Below are 15,641 nucleotides of genomic sequence, written 5' to 3' on the forward strand. Positions count from 1 at the left end.
CGACCCCTGGTCTAGATAATACTTAGGGTACGTCCAGACTACCCGCCGAATCGGCAGGTAGCGATCGATTTTGCGGGGATCGATATATCGCGTCTCATCTAGATGCGATATATCGATCCCCGAACGCACTCCCGTCGACTCCGGAACTCCACCGGAGCGAGTGGCGGTAGCGGAGTCGACGGGGGAGCCGCGGATGTTGATCCCGAGCGGTGAGGACGGGAAGTAAGTCGGGATAAGATACTTTGACTTCAGCTACAGGAATACCGTAGCTGAAGTTGCGTATCTTACCTCGACACTGCCCCCCAGTGTGGACCAGGCCTTAGTCCTGTCATGAGTGCAGGAACTACACTAGATGACCTTTGAGGTCCCTTCCAGTCCTGTGATCCTATGATTCTATCTTCTGGGTGAATAGATAGGCCTTACTACATGCCCCAAAGGCAAACAAACCCACCCTCTCTAGCTATTTCCACTGAATATTCTTGAGGTTAAAACAGGAGGGGACAAATGTTAAGCAAGCAGTGTTATCCTGAGGGCCTGGCCTGATCAGTATTGGTTAGGCATCACACAGAGAGAGAGAGAGAGAGAGAGAGACAAGCTGATTGCTCAGGAGTATGAAGTAAAAAAAGTAACTTTCTGGATGTTATTTATATTGACTAGGGCTCATCAAAAGATTGAAAACAAATTAGATGAAAAATAGGGTGGGGGCAATAATTTATAAATGTTATCCACGTTCTGACTAACTCTTTTAATGCTATGGCTCCATACCAGAGACTTGCTGGAATGTCACCTAACATATCCGGTATCTGTTAGTACTAGTGCTTCTGTTATATGGACTGAAATGTTTTGCTGTTTGTCATTTTAAGTTACCAAAACTGTTAACATTAAGGGCCAGTTTTCAGCTGGACCCCAGTGAAGAACTGAAAAACGTGCAAGCATGTAATTGGAATCTGTAAAATCCGGTTTGTGTATGCATTTATTTGCATGCTCAGTTGAGCTCCCCACCCCTTTTCCATGTCTAACTACTGCATTTTGGAATAGGTAGTTGGTGTTTTTCAGAGTACAAAAGAGAGAGACAGCACTTTTGCAATTTGATTTGGAGAGACTGAATGAAAATGACTTGCACTTTACTTGCTTTGACAGTAGTATGAATGGCAAAAGCCTGTCAGTGTAATGTTGTGTTTTGAAACACACCCATTTCTGTTCGCACATTGCTTATTCCAGGAGAATCTAGACTTTTGTATCAAGCTTTAAAGTTTTTTTTTTCCCCTTCAGAAAGACACATACCTACTTCTGTGCTGATTAACACCACCCCTCATTTCCCTGCCCCTCCCCCCCAACAAACAAACCCCAAACAAAACCATTCCATGCCCGCAATAACATTGTGGCAAAATGTTGTGTTTTTCATTTCTGTCTCTCCCCAAAACTCACCCCCATTTGCCATCTGCCAGTGATGAGCTTTCTATTGTTTGCTGTCACATGAATAAATAAAATGAAGTTAATAGACTTCCTATATGGTCCCATATGAGGAGAGATTAAAGAGGCGAGGACTTTTCAGCTTGGAAAAGAGGAGACTAAGGGGGCATAGCATAGAAGTATATAAAATCATGAGTGGTGTGGAGAAAGTGAATAAGGAAAAGTTATTTACTTATTTCCCATAATATAAGAACTAGGGGCAACCAAATGAAATTAATGGGCAGCAGGTTTAAAACAAATAAAAGGAAGTTCTTCTTCACACAGCGCACAGTCAACTTGTGGAACTCCTTGCCTGAGGAGGTTGTGAAGGCTAGGACTATAACAGCATTTAGAAGAGAACTTCCATGAATTTATCTAATTAAGTCCATTAATGCCCATTAGCCAGGATGGGTAAGGAATGGTGCCCCTAGCCTCTGTCTGTCAGAGCGTGGAGATGGATGGCAGGAGAGAGATCACTTGATCATTACCTGTTAGGTTCACTCCCTCTGGGACACCGGGCATTGGCCACTGTCAGTAGACAGGATACTGGGCTAGATGGACCTTTGGTCTGACCCAGTATGGCCATTCTGATGATGATGTTCTTATGTAGACCTAAAACTTCCATGTTTCTCTTGGCATTTCACATTTCTTTCTGTTCCTTTCCTCCACCTCATTCACTCCCCCTCCTTCAATTCTCTCGTTTCCTGTTATCATTTTGTCTTTCCTGTCTTTCTTTGTTACTATAAAGGCTTTCCCTGGCCGTTTTTGTATTTGACGCTCTTAAGCCAAAACAGTCCTCTCACCCTATTCTCTGTTTACTGTTTTATGGTTTCTCTGCTCTACTCTTTCTGTCTTCTCTCCTTCCCCGAACTTATCTGCCCTCTCTTCCCCAGTCCAACTTATGCATGTGGAAGTGATCTTGTGCAGTCTTTGAATCAATAGGCATTTTGCTGTGTGTGAAGACAGCAAAATTGGGCATTCTTCCTGCACAGTGTCACGCTGTTCAATTTCATTGTGTGTTGCAGAGTGAAACTTACTGGAGACATGAGTAAGTTTCATTCAGCAGCCTGTGTTGCAGAGAGTAAGATCTGGAGGGGGGCAGCTATGAAAGGAAACCAAGTTGGCAACTTTTGGCAGTGTCTTTTATTTAATAAAAATAAACTTGCCTTCAGGCACTAAGGGTTGATCCAACTCCAATTAAAGTCAACAGGGGACTTTAATGGGAGTTAGCTTGGGTCCTTACTAGGAATTTCAAAAGCTGCACTGGATTAAATGAAAACCTTTTGGTGTTTTTCTTTTCTGAGCAGTTTAGTCCCATGCTTTTTAGCATAAAGATTGTCTATAATAAGTGACATTCAGGTTCTGACTTAAAGCAACAAAAGCAAAGTCAGCCATAATGAATTCAGTCATAGGCTCACCTAGTTTGTATTATGGTAGTATCTAGAAGCCACAATCAGGATTGGTGCTCCATTGTTGTAAGTGTTGTAGACCTTGATCATAGGAACTGAAGTCTGTAAACAGGTTTCTTTAGTAGGGGCCTCTACCAGTACAGATCAATTTGTGGAATTGCAGCTATAATGTTGGAGGACAGTCTCTGAAGAGCCTACAGTCTGACTGTGTCCAGGAACTGCAGTAATGCCTGAAATATTCTGTTTAATATTTAATCTGTAGAAAGTGACCATTACGGATTTGTTGGAGGAGTAGTTCAGGAACGAAAGAAAATAAAAGGAGGGAAAATTGATACGTCATAAACCCAGCAAAATCTTTCTGATAATGCATGTGCGCCCTTTCTCTGAAATGTACACAAGTATCACAGGAGAGAAAATAAGATGTACTTTGACAGAAGGCAGTAAAATGGTTTTTACTTGAACATATTTAAAATATGATTGTAAGCTCTCTGGTGCAGAGACATTGTCAACACATAACCTAAAAATAGCATTAGCTGTCCATAGGTTGTAGACTCTACATAGATTACTGTTATTGCAATACCATACTCTTTGCCACTTACAAATTTCCATATTCAGGAGTATATAATGTAGAAACTTGCTCCAGCCAGAAACTTGGCATGTAAAATCTCTGGGTGTAAATAGACAGTCGTATTCAGGTGAAAAATCCCATTGGAATTGATGGGAGTTTTGCCTGAGTAAGAACTGAAGGATTGGATCCGCTGCCTGGGAGTAATTTTATTTATTATTTTGTTGTTTTTTTCCATTTCTGAGGCCTGGTCTATACTAAAGGGTTAGGTTGATGTAAGCTGCCTTTCATCAACCTAGCCATGGAAGTATGTTCACATAAATTTGACTCCTGCCGACACAAGTCCCTCTATGCTGATTTAGTAATATCACCTCCCCAAGTGGCGTAGAGTGATACTTGATGTAATTAGGTCGATGCGGTATCAGTGTAGACACTGTGTTCCTTATGCAGACTATTACTGGCTTTCAGGAGCTGTTCCACAATGCCCCACAATGACAATACCATTGATATAAGCGCTCCTGGTGAGGACATGCACCACTGACCCAAAGAGCCAAGTGTGCGCGCACACAGGCAATTTAATAACTGTGATGGCCGTATGCCAGTATAAGTTAGGTTGACATTAATTTGTAGAGTAGACATGGCCTTACTATTGCCAAACATAGTTTAATTTATTTGTCTGACTCAATGTTTTTGACTCTGAGGTTTGTAGTGTAGACCAAGGCTATCTCATTATAACTACATCACTCAGGAATGTGGATTTGCTGAGCAATGTAGTTCTACCGACCTAACCCCTAGTGTAGACAGTGCTATGTTGATGGGAGGGCTTCTCCTGTCGACATAGCTAGTGCTTCTTGGGGAGGTAGAATACCTATGCTGACGGGAAAAGCTCTCCTCGGCATAAGAAGCGTCTTCACCAAGCACTACAGCAGCACAGCTGCAGTGCTGTAAGTGTAGACAAACCCTTAGAATAACATTTTTCAGGTCATTAGTCCACAGTCTGGGTTGAGACATAAAATATTTTGGGGTGGGGTCGGGGAAGACTATAAGTCTGAATTATTAAACATTGATGCTTCCAGTATGTTTTATAGCATCCACCAATGTGTTCTAAATTGTGACAGCTCTGTACTGTGTATTATTAGGATGCTTGGGAAAACTATGGATCCTCAGTTGGTGTAAATTATCATAGCTCTGTTGACTTCATGTTGACGTGCCTTCAGCTGAGAAATCTGCACCTTTGTGAGCAGTCACTATAGTCTACTGTTAAATGACTTCTTTTGGTGGCTTATAGATAAGTTGTAAAATATTATTGTAGTTTTATTACAGCACCAACAGTAAGTTTTTTGGATTCCTAATGCAGTTGTTATAGAATTACTCAACATCAATAGATGAGTCATCATTTAAGGATTTCAGCTTTTTTTGCACCAATGCTGTTTGCCTAGACAATCTCTTTTCAGGAACTGTTCAAAGAGAATAAGTTGCAGTTTTTGAAGGGCACTGAAGGAAGGGCCCATGGAATTATCTTGCAGTTCAGTGTTAATCCCCACTGCTATCATAGAAATTATTTCTGCAGATTTCCATAAACTTCCACACCTCCATTGCAGCAACATTGTATGTCCTTGGAACTCTAGAGAACTCAAACATCTCCTAGAATTCCTATTTTTAGACTAATATATATATTAAGATGCTGTGTTAACTTTTTTTTACTGCAGTAAAGACTTTCCATACAGAAAACGAAGTACTGCCCCCTGGTTAGGGCTGGGAGCTAGGAGTCAGGATCCCTGGGTTTTACCCTGTGATCTGCTCCTGTGTGATCTTGGTGAATGACTAACAACTTTACTCATGCAAAACTGATCTTGTACTTCACAGGGATTTTTCAGGCCATGTGTATAAAGTGCTCTGAGATCTTCTTTAGATGAAAGGCTCTCTAGAAGTGCAAAGTAGTTTTTAATTTTATTTTTCATTTTATTTAATTTTATTTGCTAACTTTGAGTTCATAGCTTAGGCAAAAATATTCCTTTCATGCTGATATTTTCCATGCTGGGTCTACAGTCTGATAGGATTTTTTTCTCCAAATTGGACAAAATTTGGGACCTGAGTCTGCAAAGACTTGCCTAGTGTGTTTTAATTTCTGCACTGTGAAAGGCCCTGTTGAAGTCAGTAGGGCTACTAAGCATATGTACCTGCATACAGTTATGTATATTCGTAAGACCTTGTAGGACTGGGTCAGTTAGAATTGAAGACAGTTTTTTCCAAAATTCCCGTGTCTGGTGATCATGTCACAACGTGATGGTATCCTGACTGTTTGGGCTTGCCTGTGTAGCTGTGACTAAATGGCAGTATAATCATGTTCCTGAAACAAGATTTAGTAACATGGTTATACCACAGTTTGGTCTGGTATTCACAAGCAAAATAGAGTCACTTTTGTGTTTGTTTATGTGCCTTGCAAAATAGTTATGAAAATTTACAAGCCCAGACACAAAATGTTCATGTGTGCCCTTCACTATGATTCTTGATAATGAAAAATCTAATGGTATTTTACTTGCCTGTCAAAGAGATACATGGCCTGGGGCAGATAGAATTTTGCAAGCCTCATCATGAAAGTGTACATCTTGCATGAAAATTAATATAAGACAAGGCACTACTATGTTATAAGACAATTTCCCACCATGCAACTTCTGGCAGTATAGAAAGATTCTAGAAGGCAAATCATGGTCTTTGGGGAAAAAACAAATCCAACACCATAACTGACATTTGTGCATGTGTATAGTTTGCCTGCTTGTGCCTGCTTTACTAAAGATTTATAACACCCTGTTTTCACATTTCATCTTTTGGGCTAAATTTTTCCATCCCTGCTTGATGATGAAGTTAGGGTTCATTCTGTTTTTTAACAGTTTAAGGAAAATCTCCGCAGGGATTTTTGCATTACGGGAGAATTTCTTTTAAAAATACATATTATTACCTTGTACCATATGTAGATGTATACCAGAAAGTACTGAAACTTGTACACTACTTTGAACATAATCTGCATAGCATTTTTGCTTGATCTATTTAAAATTTTTTTTAAGAACTTCGTTAGGGATTAAAAAATATCACTTCTGCGCATGATCCTTGGCCTCTAACATATTTCAAAGACCTTAATGAAGCCCTTTTTCCTTTCAGACGTATCTTCACATTCTCCTGACAGACTTCTCTAGGGGGCTGTGATATTTTCAAGGGGATACTAATTGACCCAACTAAAAATTCTCTAGAACCTCTGGTCTTAACATTAGGACAACTGACATTATTGGCGTGTGTGTGGGTGGGGGGAAATTGGGTTTACCATGATTTTAGAGCTCCCTTACCATATTATAACAAGAAAGGCAGCAACCCATTTTCAGTTTCTTATGACTCTCTGAAACTTTCATATTTGGAGCTGCAATTTTCCAGGCTTTGTCTCTGTCCAAAGATGAATTTAAAAAAAACAAAACCAAAAAACAGTTCTGTGGGGATAGGGTGTGTGTAAGTGTGTTTATTTCAGTAGACTAGAAAAAAGATTGCTGTTAATTTTTTTTTAACCATCTCTTTTGGTGAAATTTCGCACAGCAGTGCCCTAGCCAAGAAGATTCTTGGAGAGTTGTAATGTAAAAAAGTAGATGGAGTTGTGTAGTTTGGTGAACATTGGTTTTATTTGACCAAGCTGTGAGCCTTTGAAAATTGTGATCTAAGCATATGTGCTAATTTTGGAACAAGATAATTAGTGCCTCAGTTCTGCACACTTTTTCCCATGTGCATAATATTAAAGTTAAACCTGTATATGTGGTGCAGGTTTGGTGCCTGGTCTTGTAAAGGGCCTATCTTCAAAAACTGCAATATGCTCTGGATCAGGCTTAAAATGCTCAGCTAGGGAAAGCTGCACTTTATATACATGTCCTGTGGCTACCCAGACAAAGTGAGCAGGCCCTCAGCAATTGTACACCATTTAATGTATCCTATTGGGAAGTTTGCTGCTTAGTGACACTCCAGAGAAGCGGAAGAGGCTTTTCATAATTTTGAAAGGCTCATAAGCTGGGTCAAAGGGAAATCAGTTTTCAGGTCTGCAGATTCTTTACTGTGGGGTTGAGGCGGGGTGGATTGAGTAGTGCCCCAAAGGCAAGAAGATTTCTCCTTCCCACCATCCCAAAGCCACTGGAAAAGGCACCAAGACTCCTAGGAAAATGAGCTCCAGAAAAGGGTGTTTGAGATAATGCCCCTTCAACTTGTACCATTCAGGCTTTTCCTCTCCCTGACACAGAGGTCCTGTTGGGAGTCTGTCTTCACTACAGAGTTAGCCTGAGTTTTTACTTGGGTGTTGCACCAACCCTCCTCCATTCACATGTGCAAACCTCTCACTTGAGTTAAGTGGTGCTTTCAACCTGGCCATAGCTGAGGAGTTGGTTTAGAGTCCAAGTTCAACTTTCACTTGGACTGCTAACTTGCAATGATGACGCAGGCTAAATTATTCAACTGCTGATGGCTCTCTAGTGCCTTCCCACAACTCTCCTGTCTGTCATGAACACACACGTTCTCCCACAATTCACTGGGATGGAATCTTTGAGCGACTCAGCTTACTGCAGTACAAAGATCCATGGCATATGCTCCAAGGAGTCCTAGTGACATATTGGAGGAGTGCAGCACCTGTGGGGACACAATAACATGGGTAGGTCTTTGCAACATAGCTGCTTGCACCCAGGTGCCAATTACTGCAACTAACTCTGTAGTGAAGACATCCTGGGAGAGCAGAGAGCCAGGACAGCCCTGACCTGATGAGACAAGAAGCCAATAGCGGTATGTCCATCCAGCCCATAGCAAGCCTTCCAGTCCTGGTCAATAGACTCAGGCTAGCAGAGCTTGTGCTAGTGCTATAGCTGTGTAGACAGTGCTTTGAAGTCATAGCTCAGGCTCTGAAACCTAGGAAGAGGGCGTGGGCTTCAGAACCTCAGCTCCAGCCCGAGCCGCAACTTCAAAGCACTGTCCACAGCTATTTCTAGAACACTAGCATCAGCCCCGCTAGCTTGAGTCTGTGGACCAAGCTGGGATGCTCACTCCCGCTTGGTCCAAAATGCTGTGTAGACATACTGTTAGAGACCAGAAGGCCCCCACTTGTCACTTGGCCCCTCACCTTCCAATGAAGATGTAGGCCAGTAGGTGTACACCCTAGCTCCCTTGCGCAGCACCACACCAGCCAGGTTACAAGGCCTTCATTCATCAAGTGGGCTGCCCCTCTCGCTGACTGAGCTGCCATATTTTTTTATATAGCACTTATTTGAGGCATTCCTCAGTGAGTCCTATTTCTGGGTCAAATATGCCTTCTAAGGTTCGTAAAGGAAAGGTTCGCTTCTGTGGACGTTGTGCGATTTATGGGATACAGTGTTATGGTGGAGCCTTGGTGTAAAATTCCAGATTATGGAATTTTCTTTAAAAACCACCATCCAGCCACAAACACCATAGGACATTCCTTGTGTGTATGCATTAAATGATCTTTAATTATAATCACCTACTGTTTCACAAATGGTGCAATACAATATCATAGAATTATTTCTAGCATCTTGTTGTACTGTGTATTTCTCTGTACGTCAGACTACCTTAAACCTCAATCCTGCAAGTTGCTTTACAAGTTGCTTTACATTGACTTCGGTGGGTCTGTGGGTTCACTCACACAGAGCTCATTGAAGAATCGGGGCTTTGCTGTCATTTATATAAAATTTACAGAAACTGTTCTTATACAAATACTTCATGTTAAGTAGAATAACAGAGTAACAGAGAAATAGCTCACCTAAATTTGCAGGTAAATTATCATTAACTGCCTCTTTCCAGGCTTTGCTGTTCGCTGAAAATAAATTGTATAATGCGTTACTGTTGACTTAATTATTTACATACCTTAGAGAGAAGAGAACTGATAAAAAGAATGCCAAAGACATACAGAGCCATCACAAAAATGAAATTACCGAAAAGAACAAATACAAATATAACATAAGGTGATCTTTTTTTTCCTGTCTGATTGTAAGAAAAATGATTAAACTATATCACTGTTTGAGATGTAGTATGCGATCATGTTAATTAAGCTCTCTTGTGTGTACTAAGACTGAATAATATGAAATAGTAATGTAATCCACTATTGTGGACATCTGTGTATGAAAATACATGTATATAGTTATAGTGTACCCTCCTAGGTAGCAAAAAGATGTACAAAACTAGTGTAAAGGCTGTAGTGAATTGTAAATCAAGATGGTTTGTTGTGTCAACTAATGAGAATGCACCCTTCTTCAGAAAATAACTGAAGAATAAGTGGAAAAGTTGATTAAAAATTGATGATTTAAATTTAGACTTTCCACTTGGTGACTTAAACCATGATTTAAATCACTGATTTAAATTGCCTTGATTTAATCAGTCCCCCTGTTGGCCAATATTTATTTTACAAATATAGGTTTAAGTATGTGGAGGCTAATGGTAGTAATTTATCAGCAGATTATACAGCTAAATTGGTGCATGAGGCATACCGAGGATACTGGCAGGTTTCAGAGTAGTAGCCGTGTTAGTCTGTATCTGGAAAAAGAACAAGAGTACTCGTGGCACCTTAGAGACAAACTAAATTTGTTAGTCTCTAAGGTGCCACAAGTACGCCTGTTCTTTTTGAGGATACTGGGTGATTGTTGGAAATATTATAATAATTAGAAATGGTTAGAGATGGGCCCAAGCCATACCTACAGATCCGGATCTGTATTGCCAAACAGTTTGGGGTTGTTTAAAACTGGTGTTAGGATATTCTAGTGATAAGGGACAGTCCTAAACTTTGTATTTGGAGTCCCACTCTCTCCAAGTTTGTGGTAGTTTGGATATGGGATTTTGGTGCCGGCCTGACTCTACCAAGTACCTTTTAAAAAAAAAAAAAACACACACACACACCCAAAAACTAAAAACCCAAAAAACAACTTGAAAATGAAACAATGTTTTGTGTCAGTTTAATAATAGACTGTATTTTTAGGCGGGGCTGGTAGTGCTGCCTATCGTTAAGGTTGCCTCTCACATCCCATTATCAAACCCTGTTTTCACTTTATAACTTTACTAAACCTTAACCATTTGGGCTGAAATTTTCCATGCTGGGTGACTGTTTCAGGCTATTTTTTTTTTAATTTCAGCCAAAACAGTTAATCTGTTTTATTTTCCCATAGCTTTATTCTTTATTTGTTGTCCTTTTAAAACATTCTGGTGACCTTCTGTGTCAGGTATGTCTTTTGTCGTCCCTGCTTAAATTTGGCACCCTGGCATTTCCCAACTTTTGCATGCTTTGACTAATATTCTTTTAATGTAGTTTTTATACATATTTATTTGAAAGTTAAAATAGCAAGATATCACTAATTAGGACATAATTTAATGCTCAAGATAGAACAAGAAACTAATTTTTTTATTTTAAAGAGTTAATATTCATCAAACATTTATGAAGATATCTAACAAATTACAACAAAACATTGCCTAATAAGGATGAAAGGGATGAGCTTCTTAAACATTGACTGTTATTACAAAGAATTTTGACTTAATGTATTCATCACCTTGATGTACATTTCCAGTTTATTTTCTCCGAAACATCAGTTACCTTTGAAGGCTTTGTTGAAGTTTATATTTTCTCCTTATAGTGATGGGTGATTAACACCATTGCATATATTCTATACAAAAATATTTTGGAAGAACGGACTCATTAATTTTGTCTGTTTTTATTTAAATCTTTATAGAACTGTCCAAATCAGAATTACACCATTGGTGGGATGGATGGTTTCTGTAGGGAGCCTGGGAAGTCAGTTGAGGAATGGAGGTGGGAGAGGGAGAGAACTGTACTGTGAAAAGGGATTGATTCTGGCTGTAGGGAGGCAAATCTGAGTCCTGATTCAGGTCTGCACTGAATCCTGCACCTACTACTGAAACTCAAATTCCTCTCCAGTTGTTGTCATGTTGCTGTGGGCCGCTGACTACTCTTTTGGATGGCTAATCAGAAGGGCCATGTGACTTACATTAGAAGGTCAACCTGGGATGGGAAACCAACTTTATAGGAGAATGGCAGAGGTGGACTATAATATCTAGGCGCTGGGTGTTCTTGTTAGGGAATGGAAAGGTGCAAAAGTGAGGAGGGAGCGGGGGCAAAAGCTGAAGGGAAGCTTGAGCAGGGCCTTACAGTGTGTGTCTACACTGGCATTAAAAACCTGCAGCTGGTCCATGGCAGCTGACTTGGGCCCATGGGGCTTGGGCGAAGGGTCTGTTAAATTGCAGTGTAGACGTTTGGGCTGGAGCCTGGGCTTTAGGACCCTGGGAAGTGGGAGGATCACAGAGCTCGGGCTGCAGCCCAAGCCTGAATGTCTACACCACAATTAAACAGCTTTGCAGCCTGAGTACCGCGAAGTTGGTATGAAGCAGCCACTGATGTCTAATTGCAGTGTAGACACGCATATAGTTTCATAGTGTTTAAGCCCAGAAGGGGCCATCCTTTTTTTTGTTTGTTTGTTTTTTACATCTAAAACTTCCTAACTGTCAGGTTGGTTAACCGCTGGAATAAATTGCCTTGGGAGGTTGGAGATTCTTAAGAGCAGGTTAGATAAATACCTGTCATGGATGGTCTAGATAATCCTTAGTCCTGCATGGGTGCAGGGGACTGGACTAGATGACCTGTTGAGGTCCCTTCCACTCCTTTGATTCTATGATTTCAAATCATCTAGTTCAGAGTTTCCCAAACTTTTTTTGTGGTGCCCACTTTGGAAATTCATGCCCCATACATGTCCCCCTCACTGAGGCCAGGGCAGGGGGTGGATGGAAGGAGTGCCCAGTATGGTGGTGAGAGGAGTGCCTCGTACCCCTGGGGGACATAGGTTGTACCCACCATGTGACAGTCAAAGAAGCCTTCTGCTTCCTGTAACAGTCAGGCAGTCCCAGCTGCCAGGACCCAACTCCCTGCCCATATTGCTTCCCATTCTTTTCAGGGAAAGTGATACCATAGGATTTACAAATCTTGGTTTTTTTTTTTTTTAAAACAAGAAAACATAATGGCTCTTAATTCAGTGTCCCTTTCTAGCAAGTTGTGCAGTATGGCAGGAGGTGAGGCAGTTTCTCAGGTAGGCCAGTCCCAGGCTGTTTATGGTTCCTTGGTATGCAACAAGCAGCTTGGAGGCTTCATTCAGCCTTCCAGACTAAACTATCTGGCCTACAAGTCTTGCACAAGCACTTACTGAGCTGTGACCAACCTTGGAGTTTGTGTGTAGCAGCATTACTGTGACAGGGAATGATGCCAAAAAAAAAAAAGGTGGGGGGGGTAGTGGTGGTAACAAAGAAATCATTATTATATTACCTGTGCTGGTGTTCTACCAACACTAATGCTAAGAACATGTTGGGTATTGCATTAATAGGGACCTCAATATTTCTACTATTGAAGATGACAAATCCTGGGGGTACTGGCTCTGGGGTGGGGCCAGAAATGAGGAGGTTCAGGGTGTGGGAGGGGGCTCCAGGCTGGGGCAGGGGGTTGGGGTACGGGGTGGTGGGGTGAGGGCTACAGCTGGGAGTATGGGCTCTGGGGTGAGACTGGGAATGAAGGGTTTGGGGTGCAGGAGGGTGCTCTGGGCTAGGACCGAGGGGTTCGGAGGGCAGGAGGTGGATCAGGGCTAGGGCTGGGGCAGGAGGTTAGGGTGCAGTAGCAGTTGGGGTGCAGGCTCCAGGTGGCGCTTTACCTCGAGCAGCTTCTGGAAGCAGTGCCATGTCCCCCCTTTGGCTCGTATGTGGAGGCGCGGACAGGCGGCTCTGTGCACTGCCCCGTCCGCAGACACTGCCCCGTCCGCAGACACTGCCCCCACAGCTCTCATTGGCCACAGTTTCCTGCCAATGGGAGCTGCAGAGCTGGTGCTTGGGGCGGGGGCAGCGTGCTGAGCCCCCTGGCCGCCTCTATGCCTAGGAGCTGGAGCAGGGACATGCCACTGCTTCTGGAAGCTGCGCGGAGCCGGGCAAGCCCCCGACCCCGCTCCCTGGCGGGATCTCAAGGGTCGGATTAGAAGGTCTGACGGGCTGGATGCGACCTGCAGGCCTTAGTTTTCCCACTCCTGCCCTACAACCTGTAGCTCTTATTTCTTTTTTGCTTTTCTGCAGAGCCAAAAGACCCTAACAGATATCATGGCCCCATTGTGCTAGGCACTGTACAAACACCTAAGGAGGGAGAGATCCTGCCTCACCGAGTTTACCCTCTAAACAGAGGAGACAGATGTAGAACAGAAAGGGAAACAGAGGCGGAGGTGAAGTAACTTGTGAAGTCAGTGGCAGAGCTGGGAATTAAAAAAAAGATCTCCATCTACTGGACAACAATCCTATGCTCTTGGTCATCCACCTACATTCCTAAATCAGTCTAACTTAATCGCTGTCATTATTAATTTTGTTTTTATTTATGTACACTGAGGTAGCACCCATAATGTGCTGGGTGCTGTCCAAAACCACTACAAATTACATTGGTCTGCATATTTGTTTTGTTGCTCTCTGGCAATGGACACTGATTTTTAATGAATAAAATGGCCATATTATGTTTGATTTGAACTACAAGATTGTCCTGGTATCTAGGGGACCAATGGGAAGGGAGCAGAGGGGTTGGAATAAGAATGCAAGTGGGATGCTGATGAGCATTGTTGTTTAAGGATTAATTTTTGTTTGGCAGTCCATTTTATTGATTTACGCCACAGTAAATTCAGTGTAAGACCCCAATATAATTGCTTTGCATGAATTAGGTTTTTTTACATTTTATAAAGTGTCTGAACCTTAAGCTTTGCATGCAAATAACTGAAGGAAATAATAAAGAGTATGCAAATGTTTGTTTGAATTCTGTGGGAGTAAACGTCTGATTTCTAACAAACTGCTGGTCTGCTCTCATTATTCTGCATACTGTGGCAAAGGTGGGCTCTTCTAGAAACAGTGTTTTTAGCTCCCACTACTGTGTTGCCCCTTTGCAGGCTGTGCAGCGCTCAGGAAGGTGGGCAAGGTGCCATACTTTGCAGCACTGAGTCAGTGAACGAGTGCAAACACCTTGTGGCAGAAAGCTGACTCAAGCTATCTGACCAAGAGTACTGTTGTGCCAGCAGTAAGAATTTAAAAGTATGTAAAAGATAAAACTTGCTGTTTCCACAGATCACTGCCATGGAAAACAGAGCAAGTTCTGTCTAGATTCAGGGCCAGATCCTCAGCTGGTTTAAATCTGCACAGCTCCACTGAAATCAAGAGACTTGCCAACTACTCCATCCATATTGGCCAGGGGTTAATTTGGAAGCCATGGCACTCCACTTTCAAAGAAGCACAAACTAAAATCAGGTTGGTTGGATGGAACTTGAGTTATGCAACAGTACTCACGGGGAACTGTGATTCAGAGCCTGGGGCAAGGAGGAAAGAGGATACTGCCAAGGCATCCGGAGACTAGATTGGATGCCCAGCTCTGTGCCATTGCCCTCCAGGATCTTCAGGCCCAGTTACTGACATTCCCCCTCCTGTCCTCTTTGGCTCCCAGATAAGGGTCTGAGCCTCAGGTGGTGTAAATCACCATAGTTCCTTTGAAGTTTAGATTTCCTTTGTCTGTCTGTGATTTAGAATTTTGTCCCTTTTATATAATTCCTTGGCTGTAGCTGTCTTTTATATCTGCTAACAGGAGTGGCTACCTGGTGTACCTGATAATTTCCCATGAAGCTGTCTTCTCAGCCTTTTCTTCTGTGATCAAAGGAATAAAAGTATAGATTTTCCTCCGTGAGAGGGATCTGACCTACTGGTTAAGAAGTCAGTCACCCTTTGCTGTATCACTGTCCAGCTCTACAAGAGTGTGTTTTTGTTTTATCTGCTGGATGACTGAGTGGTTGTTCACATTCTGAGTATATGACAGGTATTTACTCTGCCTCTAATCTCCATACGGCCCGCAAGAAAGGGAGCCCCACTGCTTGGGATGGGCACCCCTTCCCAGCATACCTTGTTATAGGACTAGGTCAGTAATTGATGTCTGGGACCGAAAATTTTGCTATAGGAGCCAGAGGTCTAAACCTTTGAGTTAAAATTAGGGTGAAAGCCAGCAAACAAGAGAGAATAATGTTGCCGCCACCACCACCATTAAAAAGTGGTGTGTGAAATGGAATAGGAAATAGTTAGAATCATAGGAATGAAAGGGACCTCGAGAGGTCATTTAGTTCAGTCCCCTGCACTTA

The 15,641-nt window shown here is 42.2% G+C and overlaps 1 protein-coding gene across 9 annotated transcripts in view; it reads left to right on the top strand.

The window, feature by feature from the left end:
- The window catches only part of TBL1XR1 (TBL1X receptor 1), a 180,535-nt gene that overhangs the window by 24,331 nt on the left and 140,563 nt on the right, over positions 1-15,641 (top strand). For 3 of the 9 annotated variants that reach the window (XM_039488942.1, XM_039488932.1, XM_039488934.1), the window contains exon 2: positions 14,587-14,766. The exons of 5 other annotated variants lie outside the window; for them this stretch is intronic. The gene's annotated coding sequence lies outside the window, so the exon portion shown is untranslated. Of the gene's footprint in view, positions 1-9,326; positions 9,420-14,586; positions 14,767-15,641 lie in introns of all 9 variants that reach the window. One more of the 9 variants, XM_039488933.1, reaches the window with a different exon arrangement.

This window comes from Mauremys reevesii, linkage group 9 (genome assembly GCF_016161935.1).
Source record: "Mauremys reevesii isolate NIE-2019 linkage group 9, ASM1616193v1, whole genome shotgun sequence".
Taxonomy (NCBI): Eukaryota; Metazoa; Chordata; order Testudines; family Geoemydidae; genus Mauremys; species Mauremys reevesii.